Here is a 17,906-nt window from a genome sequence, read left to right on the forward strand (position 1 = left end):
CTTTAAAAAATCTTTGGATATATGGTAGAATAGACTCAAGAGCCTTTCAAATGTGATTTTACTTGAAGTGCAGGACTTAATCAAATGATTGTAATGACATCAAGTTTGTCCGTAACATAGTTGACAAACTGAGTAGTGAAAACATCCTTTCCCTTAAAATAAAATAAAATAAAAAAATGTTTAAGCTTTGCAACTAGTGGATATGTTACACTGAAGAATATACTAACTTGAACCACTGATTGTTCTATTGAGAAAGAACACTTTCTTTGTACTGTTTTCTTGATGTGAAACGCACCCTAAATTATAGAATCACTCCTATATTGACTGTTTGCAGTTGTTGTGTAGCCTGCCATATTTATAAAAGCAGCCGTTGGTCTGATTTAGGTTGCAGTGAGATAAGTAACCTTCATCCCTCTTCGCGTCGGGCTCCCAGACATTAAACGGCAAAACATATTCAGTTGCCAGTTACTTTGGCATTAGGGCAGGGATATCTAGATACTTTCCAAGGTTTGACATCATGCATTGTGCTACTATTTTTAAAGTACAAATTGTATTTGTTTAATGCTTAATGATGATCCCTCTGCATTGATTGTGATGCTTGTACTTTTTATCCTTTTGTCTTTCCTCAGGACAGGCACCGCAGCCCCCTAGCTCCTCTCACCAGCACCACCTGACCTCCCCCACATCAACATGAAGCCCTCTACCTCCTATTTCAGCTCCTGATCCTGGAGGGCAAGGTCATACATGGACGCAATCCTTGGAAAAAGTAGTTTTTATTTACAAAGCTAATATTGTTTTTTCCTCCCTTTTCCTTTATGGTTCAAACATGTAGGAAACTGAGGCATTCAGGAACTCAAGCCTTTCTTATCTATTGTTTTTCATCTTCGAGCTAGTCCCAGACAGCTGGGAACTTTACTGGGGATGTGTGCTAGCATAGTTGATGCTTATTTACTAAGTGTGTCATGTCATTTTTTCAATAATTTCCAGAATTAACATTTAAGACAAGTTGTGTGCTTAAAGTGCTAATAGCCACATTAACCCACCATAGCTGTTATGACAATTTCATTTTTGTTTGTAAAGTCGTAGTCAAAATAAACCTCTTTTTTTTTTTATTGGGAAATCTGCTGAATAAAAAAAGTATACAAGGTTTGGTAAATGGCACACTGTTGCATAAATATATAACTGTTGGTACCCTAAATGAAGTTGCAATTACACTTTTGTCTCCAGTTCAACAACAGTAGATTTTTACTACTGTAATATGAAAACAATGGCTTTGAATGCAACACACACACACAAACTTAGTTGTTTATTTAACATTTATTTGTTCAAACATAGTTATAACGACTGATTTGTGTTGTACACTTCAGAGTTTTGTTCAAATAAAACCTTTGTCATGTTTTTCTACATACATCCAGCAATTAATTTTTTTACTTAACATTCAGTATTTAAATTTGAGACGGACTGATTAAAAAACATCTTTAAAATAAAAGTAAACATATTTCCCAGCAGGCTGACAGGTACAACTGCCAAGCTTTCCAACCAAGACGTGATATAACAGCAATAATCTTGTTGCATTATTCTCCATTATTCTCTTTTGATGAGATTACGCATTATAGTCACTCCCCCTCTAAGACTAATCAATTAACTTATTGAATACCAAAAGTAATTGTCTAGTCATAAACCATTAAAAAAAACCCTCCTTCCCTCTAAAATAATCCTTGATATCTGTAAAAAAAAATAAGAATATAAGACAAGTTGAGCTTTTCTCAGTAACAATCCACTATCGTGTCAGCTCCTTACTTTCACAGTCTCAATCATCCTGTTTAAAGTCATTCATTTGCCTAATTCCACTTCATTGAGAGATCAGCTTATGTTGACTTGAACAAAGGCAGACTGTTCATTATTTGATCTTCTTACAGTTCATTGATTACTTTGGCTGGTAAAAGGAGGAGCAGGTAAAATCTTACTGGCGCTGTAGATTGGACAGGCTTTAAAGTCACAGGGCCAGTCTCTCCATGCATACCGCAGAGCAGCTATTTGTTCAGTGGGAGAACACAAGCTGGTAGATAACTGGACAGTGGTCGGACCCCACTGCATGATGGGAGCTGGAACCCAATGAGCCTTAGGATCCCATGGAGACTCACTCTCTGAGCAGCAGATCTTAATAGAAGAGAATTGTATTTATTTAGCAAGAAATTATCGGAGCAAACATAGGTTGCGGTCGGATAATCCAAAAATCAGCTCCTAACGTCTAACCCTATCGTCTATTCCTTGACCTCTGAGTGAAACGTCATGGGGTTAAGGGATAGTGGATAGGAGAATTCAAAAGGATTTAGGAGAAGAGACTGCGGTACTTTAGAGAATCCGACTGCACTTTCACTATCCGACGTGTTTATGATGCGCCAGCGGACGTCATAAATGTGTGTCTGCTGCTGTGGGGAAACTATGGAAACTACAGTTTTTTATACAGTGGACTACAACATGGATGTATAATAAGAACGAGGGACTACTCATCTAGAGACTCTGCACCGTGCTCTGATGCTGTTGTTTTATGCTTTATGAACGTGGACAACAGAGAAACATATTCTTCATGACCAAAGTTGGAATTGAAATAAAAAAGGAAAGTGAAACTTATGCTCGTCACCCTCTCCCTCCGGTCCACATTAATACAAATGATCCCAATACGTATGATTGTATGAAAAGATCTTATAATAAATACAAATGTAGGCTATTTATTATAAACGTTAGTCCTTAACATCTATCACTGTGTATATACACAGTGATAGATGTTCACCATTCAAACATCTTTTAAAAGTTGAACAAACCCCACACAGCTCAGTAAAGACTGAAATGTTGACTTTATTTGATAATTTCAGTAAAAACTAACGTTCATATTTCTCTTTTTGATTATAATACTGATGAACGTTCAAAACAAAGCACTTTGGCAAGTTACCACATACGTTTTAAAATGCTTAATAAGCACCGTAACTTTCATGATATAATTTCTCGGTCATAATCGGTTGTTTCCGTGAACGGCCGACTGTTGTGTGACGGCAAATGCTGCGGCTGCAAGGCATTGTGGGGCAGCATGTTCTCCTCTCCTTTCGGTGAGGGAGGTCCAGTGGTTCCTAAGCTAAAGGAGGTTATAAAGGAAGTTTGAAACCTCCTTTCCTTTCATTTAGATAATTCGAACGGCACTTATCATGGCTGCCACTGAGGGACTTCCGGGTCATTTCACTCCGTTAGGAAGGTTCCTAAGCTAAATGGACTATTCGACTTCAGCCATAAACTCTGTCTTATGGTAAAGCTATTGTTTTTGTTAGCATATTTAATAAAGCCAGCAGGTAAATATGGGAAAGATGTCATACTGAATGTGCCGCTGCCAGCCTTACCTCAAAGATGTTTTTAGACGGAGTGACAGAGACTTTCTGGTCGTAGGTAATCTCGAGATACTTTGGAGTGGACAGGATTTGGCTGGGGAAAGGTCCACGAAAGGCCACGTCCTGCTCACCATACGCCACTGCCCTTGCTCCCAATGACAGTCTGAAGGCCACGTCCTGCTTGTCTCTGGGATGGACCCTGAAATAAAACAAAATCACACAAGATTCAGGTCAAGACATAAAAACAGCAGATAGCTGTTTCTGTGTTTGTAATTTAGTATAAACACAGTACTACTTCAGTACATAAGAAAGTCTGTTGTTGTGAGAGTTATGCCTAGGATTCACTTTGTGGAGGCAAATCGTTTTTTGGATTTGTTTCTAGGTATCTTAAAATTGTCCTAATGACTCGCTGGAAGGCAGATCAGAAACATATGGAAATGAGTGATTTGAGCTCCATTCTCCAGTTCAAACAATTGCAACATCAGCATTTTTTTATTTTAGCATTTAAAGGTGGGGTAGGTAAGTTTGAGAAACCGGCTCGAGATCGCTAGAATTAGAAAATACACAACCGGAGAAAATCTGACACTTCCTTACAGAGCCCCTCCTCCAACACACACGAACGCGCACATGACCAATGAGGGCACGAGATAAGTTTGTGCACAGATGGAAGGCTGACAGGCAGGTAGGCCATCCAGTTATTTTAGCCGGGCCGGCTAAAATGATTGGTCGTACTTTTTACAGTATTACGGCTTCCACAGATGACATTTCTTTATGGATTTTTTGTCAAAGCACTTAAGATATTCATTGCTATATTAAGAGCATTCCATGGAATATAACAAAAAGTGTATCTCGAGCCGGTTTCTCAAACTTACCTACCCCACCTTTAAGTCTGATCTGATACGGTAGATTAAAAAAAACATTGACCTTCGGTACCACTTCTCTCAAAACAAGAGTTGGGTTACATTGAATTGTGACATGTAAGAATTGACCAAATCTACTGAAAGAGTTGTTGTTTATGTGTTTCCATTAGCTAATCACCTATCAACATTATATGCCAATCACACAAAGGTATCACCAAATACTTACACCAAATACACCAAAGCAAGGTAATTGTCCCTGGTGTTGTACAGGGTCATATGCTATAAGTTCATGTTAATACAATCCTTACGAGCCATAGGGAGATTTTTCATCTGGCAAATCCATAGCCACAGCCATGAAAGTTTTCTGCATCCGGGGATTTGGGACAAAGCCGGTATCTGCTGTCTGGTGCCAGCGGATATTCGGATAGGCGTCACTTTTGGATTTTTTTTCCCAGGTACTCAGCTGGAAGTGCAAATAAATCATGGATTAGTGTTACCCCTGAAACTATAAAACGCCAGGTTTTTAATTTAATTTAACAAAAACAAAGGCAAATAAACAATGTTTCCCTCAGTATTCATTCAGCAGTAAAGTACTCCTGCGAGTCCATGAACATGACAAGTGCCTGTGGTTACTTCACTTTTATGGGCGCCGCTACTCAAATGTCACAGTATCATAATATCCATTGAAACGCCATCCTCCAGTCATCAATCATAGCAGGGAAGTAACAGTTGTACTTCTCTTGATGATAAATGGTGTTAGCCTCACCTAAAAACAACACAAGGCGTATACAGTACATGCAGGACATACATGAAAATCAGAAACCTTTGCAGCCCGTCCTACCTTGGTACCAGATGGCTCCTTTGATGGTCATGTTCAGCAGTGGGTGGATCATTGCATTCCACAACACTGAATTTACTTTGGGACTGAAAGAATTTAAGGTGCAATAAAGAGTCAACCTTGTAGTTAGTTAATATACAACATTAAAGCACTACTTAATGTGTGTTTGGAAATCGATCGGTATGACAAAACATAATATGATGATATAATACTGTATCTTTATTGAATCCCTGAAACTTACCCGTCACCAGGCTGCTGTAGTAGTCCACAGTGCTTTAGTGCTCTTGGAGAGCACCAGAGTTCGATAGGTGTGCCCCCCCCAACAGGACTCCACCAGTCCTATGGGGTACTGCAGCTTATCATACAAATCACGCCCAAAGAGCCAGCACACTGCAGAGAAACCGGACAGATCTGGAAAAAATCATGCCTGTTAAGTAGTCAATCAGCAGAATGCAAAAAGGTGATAAAACGCACATAAACAAATACCAACATGGTTGATTACATCGCTGTGCTGCAACCAAACAAAACACTAGCTTGGACTCATGAACATGTGACTGAGTATGCATGTTTCTATTTCAAAGCATTTAAGACAGGTTCAGTTGCAGTTAAGTAACCCACCTGAACCTTTAATCTGCAAACACAGATTTAAACCATTTTATGAATAAAATAAATATCTTAAACCCACGTAATGGCGGCACAGACCAGGGAATTTGGACGTCAATCAAATCAGTTTGCTCAGTTTTGCTCTGGGCCAGGGATGCCATAAAAGTCCTCACATGAGGATAATGTGCTGCATTCTTCAGCTCCTTTGATGCATTGAAGACCTATTGGAGAATAAATACAAAATGAATAAATATATACATATCAAACAGAATGTCCCATACATCTGGAATGCTTCATGGCACCAATCTATTTGTGCAACGTTTTTTGTGTAGTTTAGGCTTTTCTGACTTGTACTGCATATTTTTGAGAGATGGTCAGATCAGAAAAACACACAGGTGTTCACCTGGTTCGGCCTACCTTAGATACTTCAAACAACATGTTGCTCTGTCCTCCACACAGCCAAATGTCTCCAAACAGCACGTCTGTCAGAACAGCTGTGATGTTCTGCACGGCTGCTGTCACATTGTAGGGACCTCCAGCTTCAACAGGGTCTAGAGTGACCCGCCAGGTACCTGTAAAGACAGTCAGTGACAATTAGGGCTCTTCTAATTTCCCAATGTTGTGCACGCTGGGCTCCTCATTCCTCTGGCCTTTCATTCTTTGTCGTTTTTACCAAGCATTCATTGAGAGCCTTATTTGTTTTTCTTTTATCTGCTGGTTCCATAGCCTTACACTGAAAGACAGGAACAGCCTGAACAGCATTGTTAAAACCTGCTCTAAGATCATCGGCGTGAAACAGAGAGACTTAAATTCCTTCTGTAACCAACAGATTCTGCAGAAAGCAGAGAGCATTCTGAACTCTCCAGGTCATGTACTTTCACATGAATTTCGTCTGTTGCCATCAGGGCGAAGATATGCTCTACCTGCTCTAAAGACTAATCGCTTTTCAAAATCATTCATCCCTTCTGCACTCAAACTTTTAAATTCTTGAAAGGCTTTTAACTTGATTATTTATTTATTTATTATTGTGATGCCATAGCATCACAATAATAGCATTTTCACTATAAATAGTTCATAAACTATTTATAGTGTAAATTGGAATGATCCACATCTGTGCTCCCGGGTGTATCTGTGTGTTTTCTTCCTGTATGTTCCTGCCTGTGTACATGACATAAGCTGCTGCTCATAACCAATTGCCCCTTGCGGGATTAATAAAGTTGTTGATTGATTGATTGACCCGGAAATCTAACTCAGCAATCCATCTTGGATGAACCTCAATTTGTAAAATGCATCTCAAGGAGAGGGGAGTGAGGAGCTATGAGCGAGGATACACCAGTGAATCATCTAAAACCATGGACTCTACAAATGTAAATCAACTGCATTTATAAAGTGCTTTTCCAGTCAGCATTAACACTCACTTATACTGAGGAAGAGGCTAAGAAACAAGGTGCCACCTGCTCAGGGAGACTAACAATCACACACTGTTGGAGGACCCAATCAGGAGCAAAGTCCCACGGACACTTTGACATGTTGCCTAGAGAAGCTGGGGATCAAACCACATTATTTAAGATGACCAAATGCACATTCAAACTTTCTGAGCTTCAACGTTTGTTTAGCGCCTCACAAGGCACTGTTATCGTTAAATGAAGGCCAAAGGTTACATCCAAGTCAAATGTTACAATCGAGACACATGATTTTAAAAGTGCAAATAGCAGAGAGAGAGAGAGAGAGAGAGAGAGAGAGAGAGAGAGAGAGAGAGAGAGAGAGAGAGAGAGAGAGAGAGAGAGAGGAGAGAGAGAGAGAGAGAGAGAGAGATGAGAGAGAGAGAGAGAGAGATAGAGATAGGGGGAGAGAGAGAGAGAGGGAGGGGGAACTGAAAGCTGTAAAAACTGGTTCTCCTGTCATGCTTCCCTCAGCTGACTTTGCTTTTTTTAGTACAGGTTAATGCTGACAAAACGATACTAACCACAGTCGTGAATATTGATTGATTGATTGAAAAGTTTATTAACAGCTTGTATATTGGGTACAGTACAGTACAGCTCAAAACATACAATTGTTAAGGGGATGCAGACCAGAGAAAGACTTTCGTCTTGTTTACATCAGGGTCCCCCTTTTCCAATTCATACATATAAGACATATTTGACATACAGATGGCTTATTTACAGTAGCGTGGCGTGGGGAAAAATTTAGGGGAAGCCCATTTTTTTGGCTTGGTTGGGGGGGGGGGGGGGGGGGGGGGGGGTGGTCAATATCGTAACTAGATGAGTGATTACAGCGCCCGGTATCATTTTACACACATTTGTATCACACAGATGCAGGACTTGCACACGCCTGTTATCTAACCGACAGGTCCGCACGCACTCTCCAGCCGAAACTCTCGTTTTATTAATTTAAGCATTTTCTTATTAATTTATGCAGACACACCCCCCCCCAAATGCAATACCAGCCGCTCAATGCGCAGTGCAGATTCGGTAATGAATAAAAAAGAAGCATTCATTCACAAAGTAAATCAGGAGACCTTTAAAGTTTTATGTACACATCAAAGTATCAGTAGGCGTGTATGAAACACATGAATTCAAAAACAATTATGTACAGAAACATTTGCATGCGATAGTCCACCTTCTCTTCCCTTCCCTTTCTAACACACGGCAAGTGCAGCAACAGTCCTCGTCTCTGTAATTAGCTCAGTCCGTAGTCCAAAAGTAACTAAAAAATATAAACAATCTCATCTATTCAGGTGAAATCGCCAGCCGCCTCTGAAGGGAAGCCAGAGGTAGCTGGCTTCCCTTGGCATGGCCCTGACCAATCACAGGTTGGCAGGGGCATCACATGGGCCTCATCTGATTGGTCAATCCCTCAATTTTTTTCACCAAGGGAAGCCCGATCCGACTGGCCTCCTCTCGCAACAGTGAATGCAATCTACTGTTTCACCATAACATCTAGAGGGGCGCTGTTTGTTTCACTCTTTGTAAAATACTCAATGAGAGTGGGGGAGAGACGGGCCGGTGTTACCGAACAAATTGTGGGCCGAACAACTGGTGATATTCTATTATTTTAGACAGATGTATCGGGGCGTGTACCTTGAGGACCCGTGTTGACTCACCGGGAAAGAACCATCTCGATCGCTTCGCCTGTCGTTCAAATTCATGTTTTGGTATATCTTACTGAATAGGAACACTTTGATGCACGTTCAGTACGCGTATGTGAGGTTGTGGGTGAGAGGCTGATATCGTGAAGCTCACAGTGAGGACTAGAAAATGACAAAGTAGGTGACTGTGGGGATGCCTGTGCAAAACATTGCGAACTTTAATAAATCATGTTAACAATATATTTTTGTCAGAGTTTCAGTTGTACATCGTTCTTAATGTGATGTATAGTAGCTTTGATAGCTGTACATACCTTCAGACCGCCTCTATGTGAAACACACGTTGTTTACTCACAGCCCGAAAGCAGACTGGAGATGACTGTCATCTGTGGCAAGCTGTGATCCGCTCCGAATAAATGGTGATACAACTTCTCCAGCCATTCTCAAGCGATCAATGTTTTTATTAAATACCTATGCCTGTATCCCTCTCATCACAACACAACTCTACACTGTGCAGAAAAAAATCAATATTGTTTTAACATATAACATACATCAAATAACATGTGTTATTTCATGTATGTTATATGTTAAAACAATATTCCATGGCTAAACCACAGAAAAGTAAGTCCAGAATGAATCCATACATACGGTACAATAGTTATTTTATATGTTATATATATATAAAAGTATATATATATATCAATAAACATACCCATACTTATTAATATATACATATTTATTTGTGGTTTACACTAACAAAATATAAAACCCTGAATTTTGTGTGTGTGTGTGCACAGACATGTTTCACTTCTTACATGTGAGCAGAAAGCAAGCTGCAATCAATTTAATTGGCAATCTAGTGTGGATCAAACCTGGCTTACACTGTACAAGTGCCAACAGGTGTACAACTCTGCACAGGTTTAACAACTAAATTATAATGACCTGGATTGTCTAGGCTATATAAACCAGTGGATTTGTGAAAACTTTGTGGGGTTGTGAGTAGAGAGAGGATAGAGACAGAGAGAGATTAGAGACAGAGAGACAGAGAGACAGAGACATTAGAGACAGTGAGACAGCGAGACAGCGAGACATTAGAGACAGCGAGAGAAAACAGTTAGTTAGAAATTAGATAGGAAAAGACCAGAACGTGCGTGAGTGAGTACTGAATGTGATAGTGTTGGTCCTTGTGAGTGAAATAGTATTGTGTGTTTAAGTGAGTGATTGTTGTTTGCCTGTGTGTGTGTTTGAGGGAGAGCTTAGTACTAGGGCTACATAGGAGTGAGTGGATCCAACAAAAATGGAGCCAAGACTCGTGAAAGAGGTGATGGATTTCAAACTCCTGAACGTTTTTCCTGAAGGTTTATCAAGCCATCAGAGGTTTGTGATCAAGAGAAGAGCTGAGACCTTCAGGATTAAAGGTAAGAGTGTGTGGACTTCCGAATATCGTGTGCTATGATAACACTGTCAATGAATATATAACTATAACATTTCAATACCAGATGGAGAACTGCATTATATATGCAGAAGAAAAAAGGACATGGCTGAGCACCTCGCCAAAGTGGTGTTATCCTCAGAAGAAGCTGACAAGCTCTTTATAGAGTTTCACTGCAGCCAACTGGGAGGACATTTTGCTGTGGAGAAAACACACGGTGCCATCATGAAACGGTTTTATTGGCCTGGCATGGTGGAAGACATCCGCAAGTGGGTGAGTTATAAAATAATGAGGTCAATTACACATTATGGTACAAAAGTGGAGCACAGAAAAGTGTATGGTGTGTTGTTTTGTCTTTTCCAGATTGCTGAGTGTCCCCAGTGCCAATCAAAGAGGGCAAGGATCAAGGAAAAGAGGGAGTACACTCCTATTGAGGTACAAGGAAACAATTCCAGCCAGTTTGAGCTTTGGAACATGTGAACTGTGGTTTACTGAAATGCACATTTTCTTTTTTTCTTCTCAGGTAACAGAGCCTCTGGAGCTCATTGGGATGGACCTAGTGGGTAAACTGACACTAACAGATGGTGGCAATCAATACATTTGTGTCATGGTTGATTATTTCACCAAATGGGCAGAGGCATACCCACTTAAAAGCAAAACAACAGATGAGGTGACCAATTGTATTCTTGATTTCTTTTACAAATTTGGTGCACCTAAAAGACTGCTAACAGATCAAGGCGGGGAGTTCTGTAATAAGGTATACCCTTGAAGCATCATGACTCCCTATTATGTAACATGTCTGTGCTAAGTTTTTAGTGTGAATGCAAAATTCATAAAAAATCACCAACACATTTCGCAGTTTACAGCATTCACAGGCATTTTCAGCAGGACATGCATTTTATTGTTTCACTTTTGTTTCAATGTTTCCTTCAAGGTGAACTATAACCTTTGTGAGAGGCTGGAAATCGACAGAAGCCTGTGTTCCCCATATCACCCACAGACAAATGGGCTTGTGGAAAAATTAAATGGAACAATACAGAGGTATGTTAATTAATATAAATAACATTATATTTCCTACATTAACAGTAATCACTAATTATACCTAAATAAAACAGCAAGAGTAAATAAATGGGTTGCTTTATCATATATTCGAAACCATTTTGTCTTCTACCTTCTTGTACTTCTTGTACTTTACCTGAATTTAGGTCCCTGAACAAACTGGTGGCGGGTGAGCCCAAGCGGTGGGACCAATTCCTGCAGTCCACCATGTTCAGTCTGAGAACCAAAACTCAGCTGACTACAAAGTTCAGTCCATATTTTCTCATGTTTGGGAGGGAGGCGAGGTACCCATCAGAGGTGCCCAAGGAGTACAAAGTAAGATCCGGTTATTCTCATCCTGTAGCATGATTTTTATTTCAAACATGTATGTTCTCTACATTCTAACTGTTTTCTGTGGCAGATAACAGAAGAGAAAGTCAATAGGATGGTGGAAAGGGAAGAGGTCTCGGAGGGACTCCAAAAACAGGAGGTCGTTTACACGCTTGTCAAGACAAATATAAAAAAAAGCCAAGAGAGGGTCCGCAAGAGGAAACTGGAGACAGGGCAAGCGGACAACTTCCAAGTGGGGGACTTGGTTTTAAAAAAAAACAAAAGGTTGGAGCAAAGAAAAGGTGGAAAACTAGACGTGGACATGCAGGGACCTTACCGGGTTGTGGACATTGAGGGGAAAGTTGCAGAACTAGTTTCAGAAAAGGGAAAGAATAAAATGAAAGTCAACATTGACCACCTCACACACTATGTCCAGCCAGAGGAGAGGATCCCTGCTAAATTGAAAAAATTGTTGGATCCTTCTCCTCTGGCTGGTCCACCCACCTCCACCTCCACCTCCACACCCACACCCACCTCCACACCCACACCCTCGACATCCTCCCAAACCCTGGCTCCATCAAGTCAGGCAGAAGGAGCATCTTCTGAGGTGGAGACTTGTAAGTAAACTGACACAAAGTACACCTCAAAGTATGCATTTCCTTAATAACTAACATGCGTTATCTTTTTTTTTTTTACAGTAATCCGAGACATATGGGCAGGGAGGAGGAAGGAGACGCTGTGGGCCAAGTATGGCCCATACAAGGTTTACAGCGAGAACCTCATGGTCTTGGCCCCAGGACAGCAGTTGGAGGGAGAGGTAAGCCTACTTTATAAGACAAAAGTACATATGCAAACTGATAATTCTTTATCAGATGGGATAAAAGCATCTGTTGTATTTATAGATTGTCAATGCCTATTTGTCATGGGTGGGTACAAAAGCTGGGGCTTTGATTTTGGACTCCTACCTCATGACTTCCCTCTGGCAGGGAACACATAAAGGCGGTTTAAGAAAGGTGAGTAGAGTAGGACTAGAAATAAGTGTATATATGTATGTACTTATGTACTTAAGTGTGTACAAATATTTTTCAGTTGGACCTGACAAAACACCATGTGGCAGCTGGAGCCGTCTGTTCCGGGGCACACTGGCTACTCATTGTAAGTAATCTAAAAATGTTAATGGGTCAAGATATTTCTTTTTATTCAACACTTGACACTTTGTTTAATTTGTTGCACTTCCATAGATCATGTATCTGAGGGAAAACAGGTCCCTGTTCTTGGACCCATTTGGGGCAACCAAAGAACAAATAAGCCGCTGCAAAGACCTGACACGGTAAATCAAATATCAGCTGTAATGTCTTTACTAGATATATTCATGCATTCAGGATGTGGGATTATATTAAGGGAGCAACACAAAGCCACATAAATAATGTTCCTGATTACTGCTGTTTAACTTGAAAAACATAAGATTGTCCTGTGTGAACATTCAGCTGTTCTTGACTTAGAAAGGATTGTATGTCCAAAACATTATCTGTGTTCCCTGTGTAGATCGCTGGTCCGCAAGTCAAACCCAGCTGTTGGGAGATGGGCATGCGACAGCATGGATCACCCAAAACAGCAGGACGCAACTTCATGCGGTGTATTCATTTGCAAGGTAACATTTATGAATGTGTATATATAACCATCTGTCATTAAACAATAATACGAAGATACTTATCTCAGACTTTGTTAGTTTGCAGAGCAAATACTATTGGACCAGAAGGTCCAGTACCTGTTGACCAGGCGGGTGTGGCCTCAATGAGGTTCGACATGGCAATGTCCCTGGTGAACAATTCCGGTATACAGGACTAAACCAGAGAAACCGAAATATCCTGTATTTTTTGGCATTTCACTACATTTATGCTGGTATTGTTTTTTTACAGATGACCTATCCCAGCTGTGTCGGGCCTGTGGGGAACTTAGTTCAGGGTTGACCAAGGGTGACCAATGGGTAAGACGTTGTATTAATTTCCTGACCAACATTTGGCTGGAAGAATGGGATACACCCTGGATAGGTTACCTCAACATCACCGGGTGAACACTATAACAGATATTGAACATTTTTACTTTAATTCACCAAACTTGCATGTCTTTGCACTATGGGAGAACACTGGTGCAGTGGAAGGAACTTGTGAGCACGGAATCTACACAGAAAGGACCACAGATAAGATCCCAACCTATACATTGCTTGTTTAGTTAAATGTTTGGTTAGTTGATTGTAAAGCGTACTCTGGATGAGTGATGTTAACCTAAAAAGTGTTTGTCCATATTCTAACATGTATTATTTCTGTTTCTTTTCAGATTGAGTGCACCGGCTGTACCAAATGGTACCACACAACATGTGTTGGGCAGCCCTCTATCGCACTGGACTATTACTGCAAAGCCTGCACTTTATAAACACACACACACACACAAACACACACACACAAACACACATACGCACAAACACACAAATTCCTTGTTTATGTTCACATGTGGTCCAGGCTGTTGTCATCGCACACTTAAAGCTAAAGTATTACGTTTTCAAAGGCAACTTTCATATATATTTAAAGAAATGTACATACACACCTGTACACCCACTGTTATATATCATTTGGAATGGAATCTAACATACTGACATGGCAAATGGTGGAATGAGCTCCCCATTGAAATCAGGACAGCAGAAAACCTACACATCTTCCGGTGCAGACTGAAAACTCATCTCTTTCGACTCCACTTCGAGCAATAGAATTACTAACAAAGCACTTATATACTAACAAAGGACTGGCTTATCTAAAGCCAGTTGAGTAGCACTTCAAATGGTTTGGCTCTATGAAACCTGATGTTCTTATATGATTCTGTTTTTTTCAAGTTTGTATCTTCCTGGTGGAATGCACTTATTGTAAGTCGCTTTGGATAAAAGCGTCAGCTAAATGCAATGTCATGTAATGACAATAACTGTTTGAATGTTGAAAACACTTTTCCAATAAAGTTGTTTCTGAAATATAACTTTCACTGTTGTTTTTCCTTCTATAACAGTAATGTAGGTTAAAATGTATGTAAACTAAACTGACATTTGGGAACCAAAAGTGAATGTTGCAACCTAGGCAGTTAAGCATTTGATATCATTGGGTGTTAATGCTGCAAGAGTGGGAAGGTAGACATAATTGCTTACACGTATAGGCTAGAAGTGATAGAACAACTGTATTCTATGGATTGAATTTGTTATTTTCACAGCAATAACATGTGAAGTCTGCAAACATCTTCGATGGAAAACAAAAGGCTTTCGACACTGTCAATCACCCCATTCTGATTGACAAGCTAAAAGCAATTGGTTTTGATAAACTATCGGTGAGCTGGATGCAATCCTACCTGGAGGGGAGAGAACAGATGGTGGAGGTAAACGGTACTCTGTCCCCCCCCCTCCCAGTGAGCTGTGGTGTTCCACAAGGAAGCATATTAGGTCCGTTACTGTTCCTAATTTATGCAAATGACATGTCATCAGCATGTGACTGCAACTTGTTCCTGTTCGCGGACGACTCAGCCCTGCTGGTCTCTGACAGGAGCAGATTGCAGGTTGAAAAAACCCTCAGCTCCGAGCTCGGCAGAATCTGCACCTGGCTCGCCGATAATAAATTATCATTACACCTGGGTAAAACAGAGTCCATTCTCTTCGGTTCGAAACATAATCTCAGCAAATCCGACGACTTCTCAGTTGCAGTGGGTGACATTATTGTCACAAGTAAGAAGGAAATTACATACCTAGGATCTATTCTTGAGGCAAACCTCTCCTGTGACAAAATGGCATCCAATGTAATAAAAAAAGTCAATCAAAGAACTAGATTCCTATACCGGATCTCCTCTCTGGTAAACAAAAACACCCTGAAAACTCTGGCAGGAGCACTCATTCAAGGGTACTATGACTATGCTTGCACGTCATGGTACCATAGCACCTCCAAGGCGCTAAAAATAAAACTTCAAACATCGCAAAATAAACTGGTCAGACTACTGCTTGACCTTTCATCTAGAACCCACCTCACCTCTGCCCACTTTGACAACCTAGGATGGCTTAGAGTAGACGACAGAGTACAGCTACTTGCAATGGGCCTGGTCTACAAGATCCACTACACCTCTATGGTACCCATGTACATGTCAAAATTCTTCCCAAAGGTCAAGGAATACCATGATCATAACACCAGAGGGAGCTCCACAAATCATGTAAAACCCAGATTTGGCACAAAAAAAGGGGAATACACGTTTCGCAATTATGCCACATCAAGGTGGAACGCTCTTCCCACAACTGTAAAGGAAAGTAAAACTATACTTACCTTCAAAACCTCTCTTAAAGAGCACCTTCGGGGGAAAGCATTGCAAAACTGGCCCCGGTAATGGTACAAATCTCAACCTGTCGTACAATGGACAGCTTCCCCCCCCCATCTATGTATATACTCGCATTTTAGACTCTGTTACTAACTGTATATCTGTAGACTTGGTATGTCTTAAATGTCCGGTTAGGATGTATTAGAACGAAATCTAAAATGAAAATTGTAAATAAGCCATCTGTATGTAAAAAACCACCTGTATGTAAATTGTAAATAAGCCATCTGTATGTCAAATATGTCTTATATGTCTTAAATGATATGATGAATTGGAAATGGGGGACCCTGATGTAAACAAGACGAAAGTCTTTCTCTGGTCTGCATCCCCTTAACAATTGTATGTTTTGAGCTGTACTGTACTGTACCCAATATACAAGCTGTTAATAAACTTTTCAATCAATCAATCAATGGTAGGCTACTGTTTCACAAACAACCCAGTGCATAGTTGTTAGTTTGATGTTGCTATATTTTCAAATTCACAATTTACATTCAATTGTAATACACATCTCTGATGCACAGTGTAGAGTTGTGTTGTGATGAGAGGGATACAGGCATAGGTATTTAATAAAAACATTGATCGCTTGAGAATGGCTGGAGAAGTTGTATCACCATTTATTCGGAGCGGATCACAGCTTGCCACAGATGACAGTCATCTCCAGTCTGCTTTCGGGCTGTGAGTAAACAACGTGTGTTTCACATAGAGGCGGTCTGAAGGTATGTACAGCTATCAAAGCTACTATACATCACATTAAGAACGATGTACAACTGAAACTCTGACAAAAATATATTGTTAACATGATTTATTAAAGTTCGCAATGTTTTGCACAGGCATCCCCACAGTCACCTACTTTGTCATTTTCTAGTCCTCACTGTGAGCTTCACGATATCAGCCTCTCACCCACAACCTCACATACGCGTACTGAACGTGCATCAAAGTGTTCCTATTCAGTAAGATATACCAAAACATGAATTTGAACGACAGGCGAAGCGATCGAGATGGTTCTTTCCCGGTGAGTCAACACGGGTCCTCAAGGTACACGCCCCGATACATCTGTCTAAAATAATAGAATATCACCAGTTGTTCGGCCCACAATTTGTTCGGTAACACCGGCAGCAACACACAGCAAAGGAGAATTATCGAAACAAAACAAAGTGTTTTTATTTATTTATTTAAATTATAACTACAATCCGAAAAAACAAGGGAAGCCTGGCTTCCCTTGGCCTCCGGGAGAAAACGCCACTGCTTATTTACAATTTACATACAGGTGGTTTTTTACATACAGATGGCTTATTTACAATTTTCATTTTAGATTTCATTCTAATACATCCTAACCGGACATTTAAGACATACCAAGTCTACAGATATACAGTTAGTAACAGAGTCTAAAATGCGAGTATATACATAGATGGGTTGAGATTTGTACCATTACCGGGGCCAGTTTTGCAATGCTCTCCCCCGAAGGTGCTCTTTAAGAGAGGTTTTGAAGGTAAGTAAATAGAAGCTGCAACCAGTATAAAAACACTACAAAGTCTTATCGCCATGACAACAAGATGATTTCCAGGTTAACCAAAAGCTGCAAAGTCACGCAGATTGAGTTTACGTGATGAAGTATCAAACGGTAAACTAACTCGTGATTTATCCAAACGAGTTGTTTTCAGTATGCCTGTTACATCCGTAAAAATATAGTCTAGCGCACTGCGGACCTTCAAAATAAAAGCACACAAGCTCAAAAGTGCCAACATTTTAATCCTCTTTAAAAATATTGAAGGGAATTTTAAAACTGTGTCACTCACAACAATACGAACAAGCCTATGCCTAATAATCCAATTGTAAACATCTCAACTCGTCAAGATGACTGTCACAAACATTGACACAAAAAAAGCAACAAAAACTTCTTCACTATGATTGTAAAATCCAATTTAAATTATTTGGGTAATGAAGCTCT

At 40.2% G+C, this 17,906-nt stretch overlaps 1 pseudogene; it reads right to left on the reverse strand.

Moving 5' to 3' along the window:
• Positions 1-1,298: 1,298 nt before the first annotated feature.
• LOC117470159 lies at positions 1,299-6,275 on the reverse strand (annotated as a pseudogene).
• Positions 6,276-17,906: the final 11,631 nt, after the last annotated feature.

Source organism: Trematomus bernacchii, unplaced genomic scaffold (assembly GCF_902827165.1).
Source record: "Trematomus bernacchii unplaced genomic scaffold, fTreBer1.1, whole genome shotgun sequence".
Lineage (NCBI taxonomy): Eukaryota > Metazoa > Chordata > Actinopteri > Perciformes > Nototheniidae > Trematomus > Trematomus bernacchii.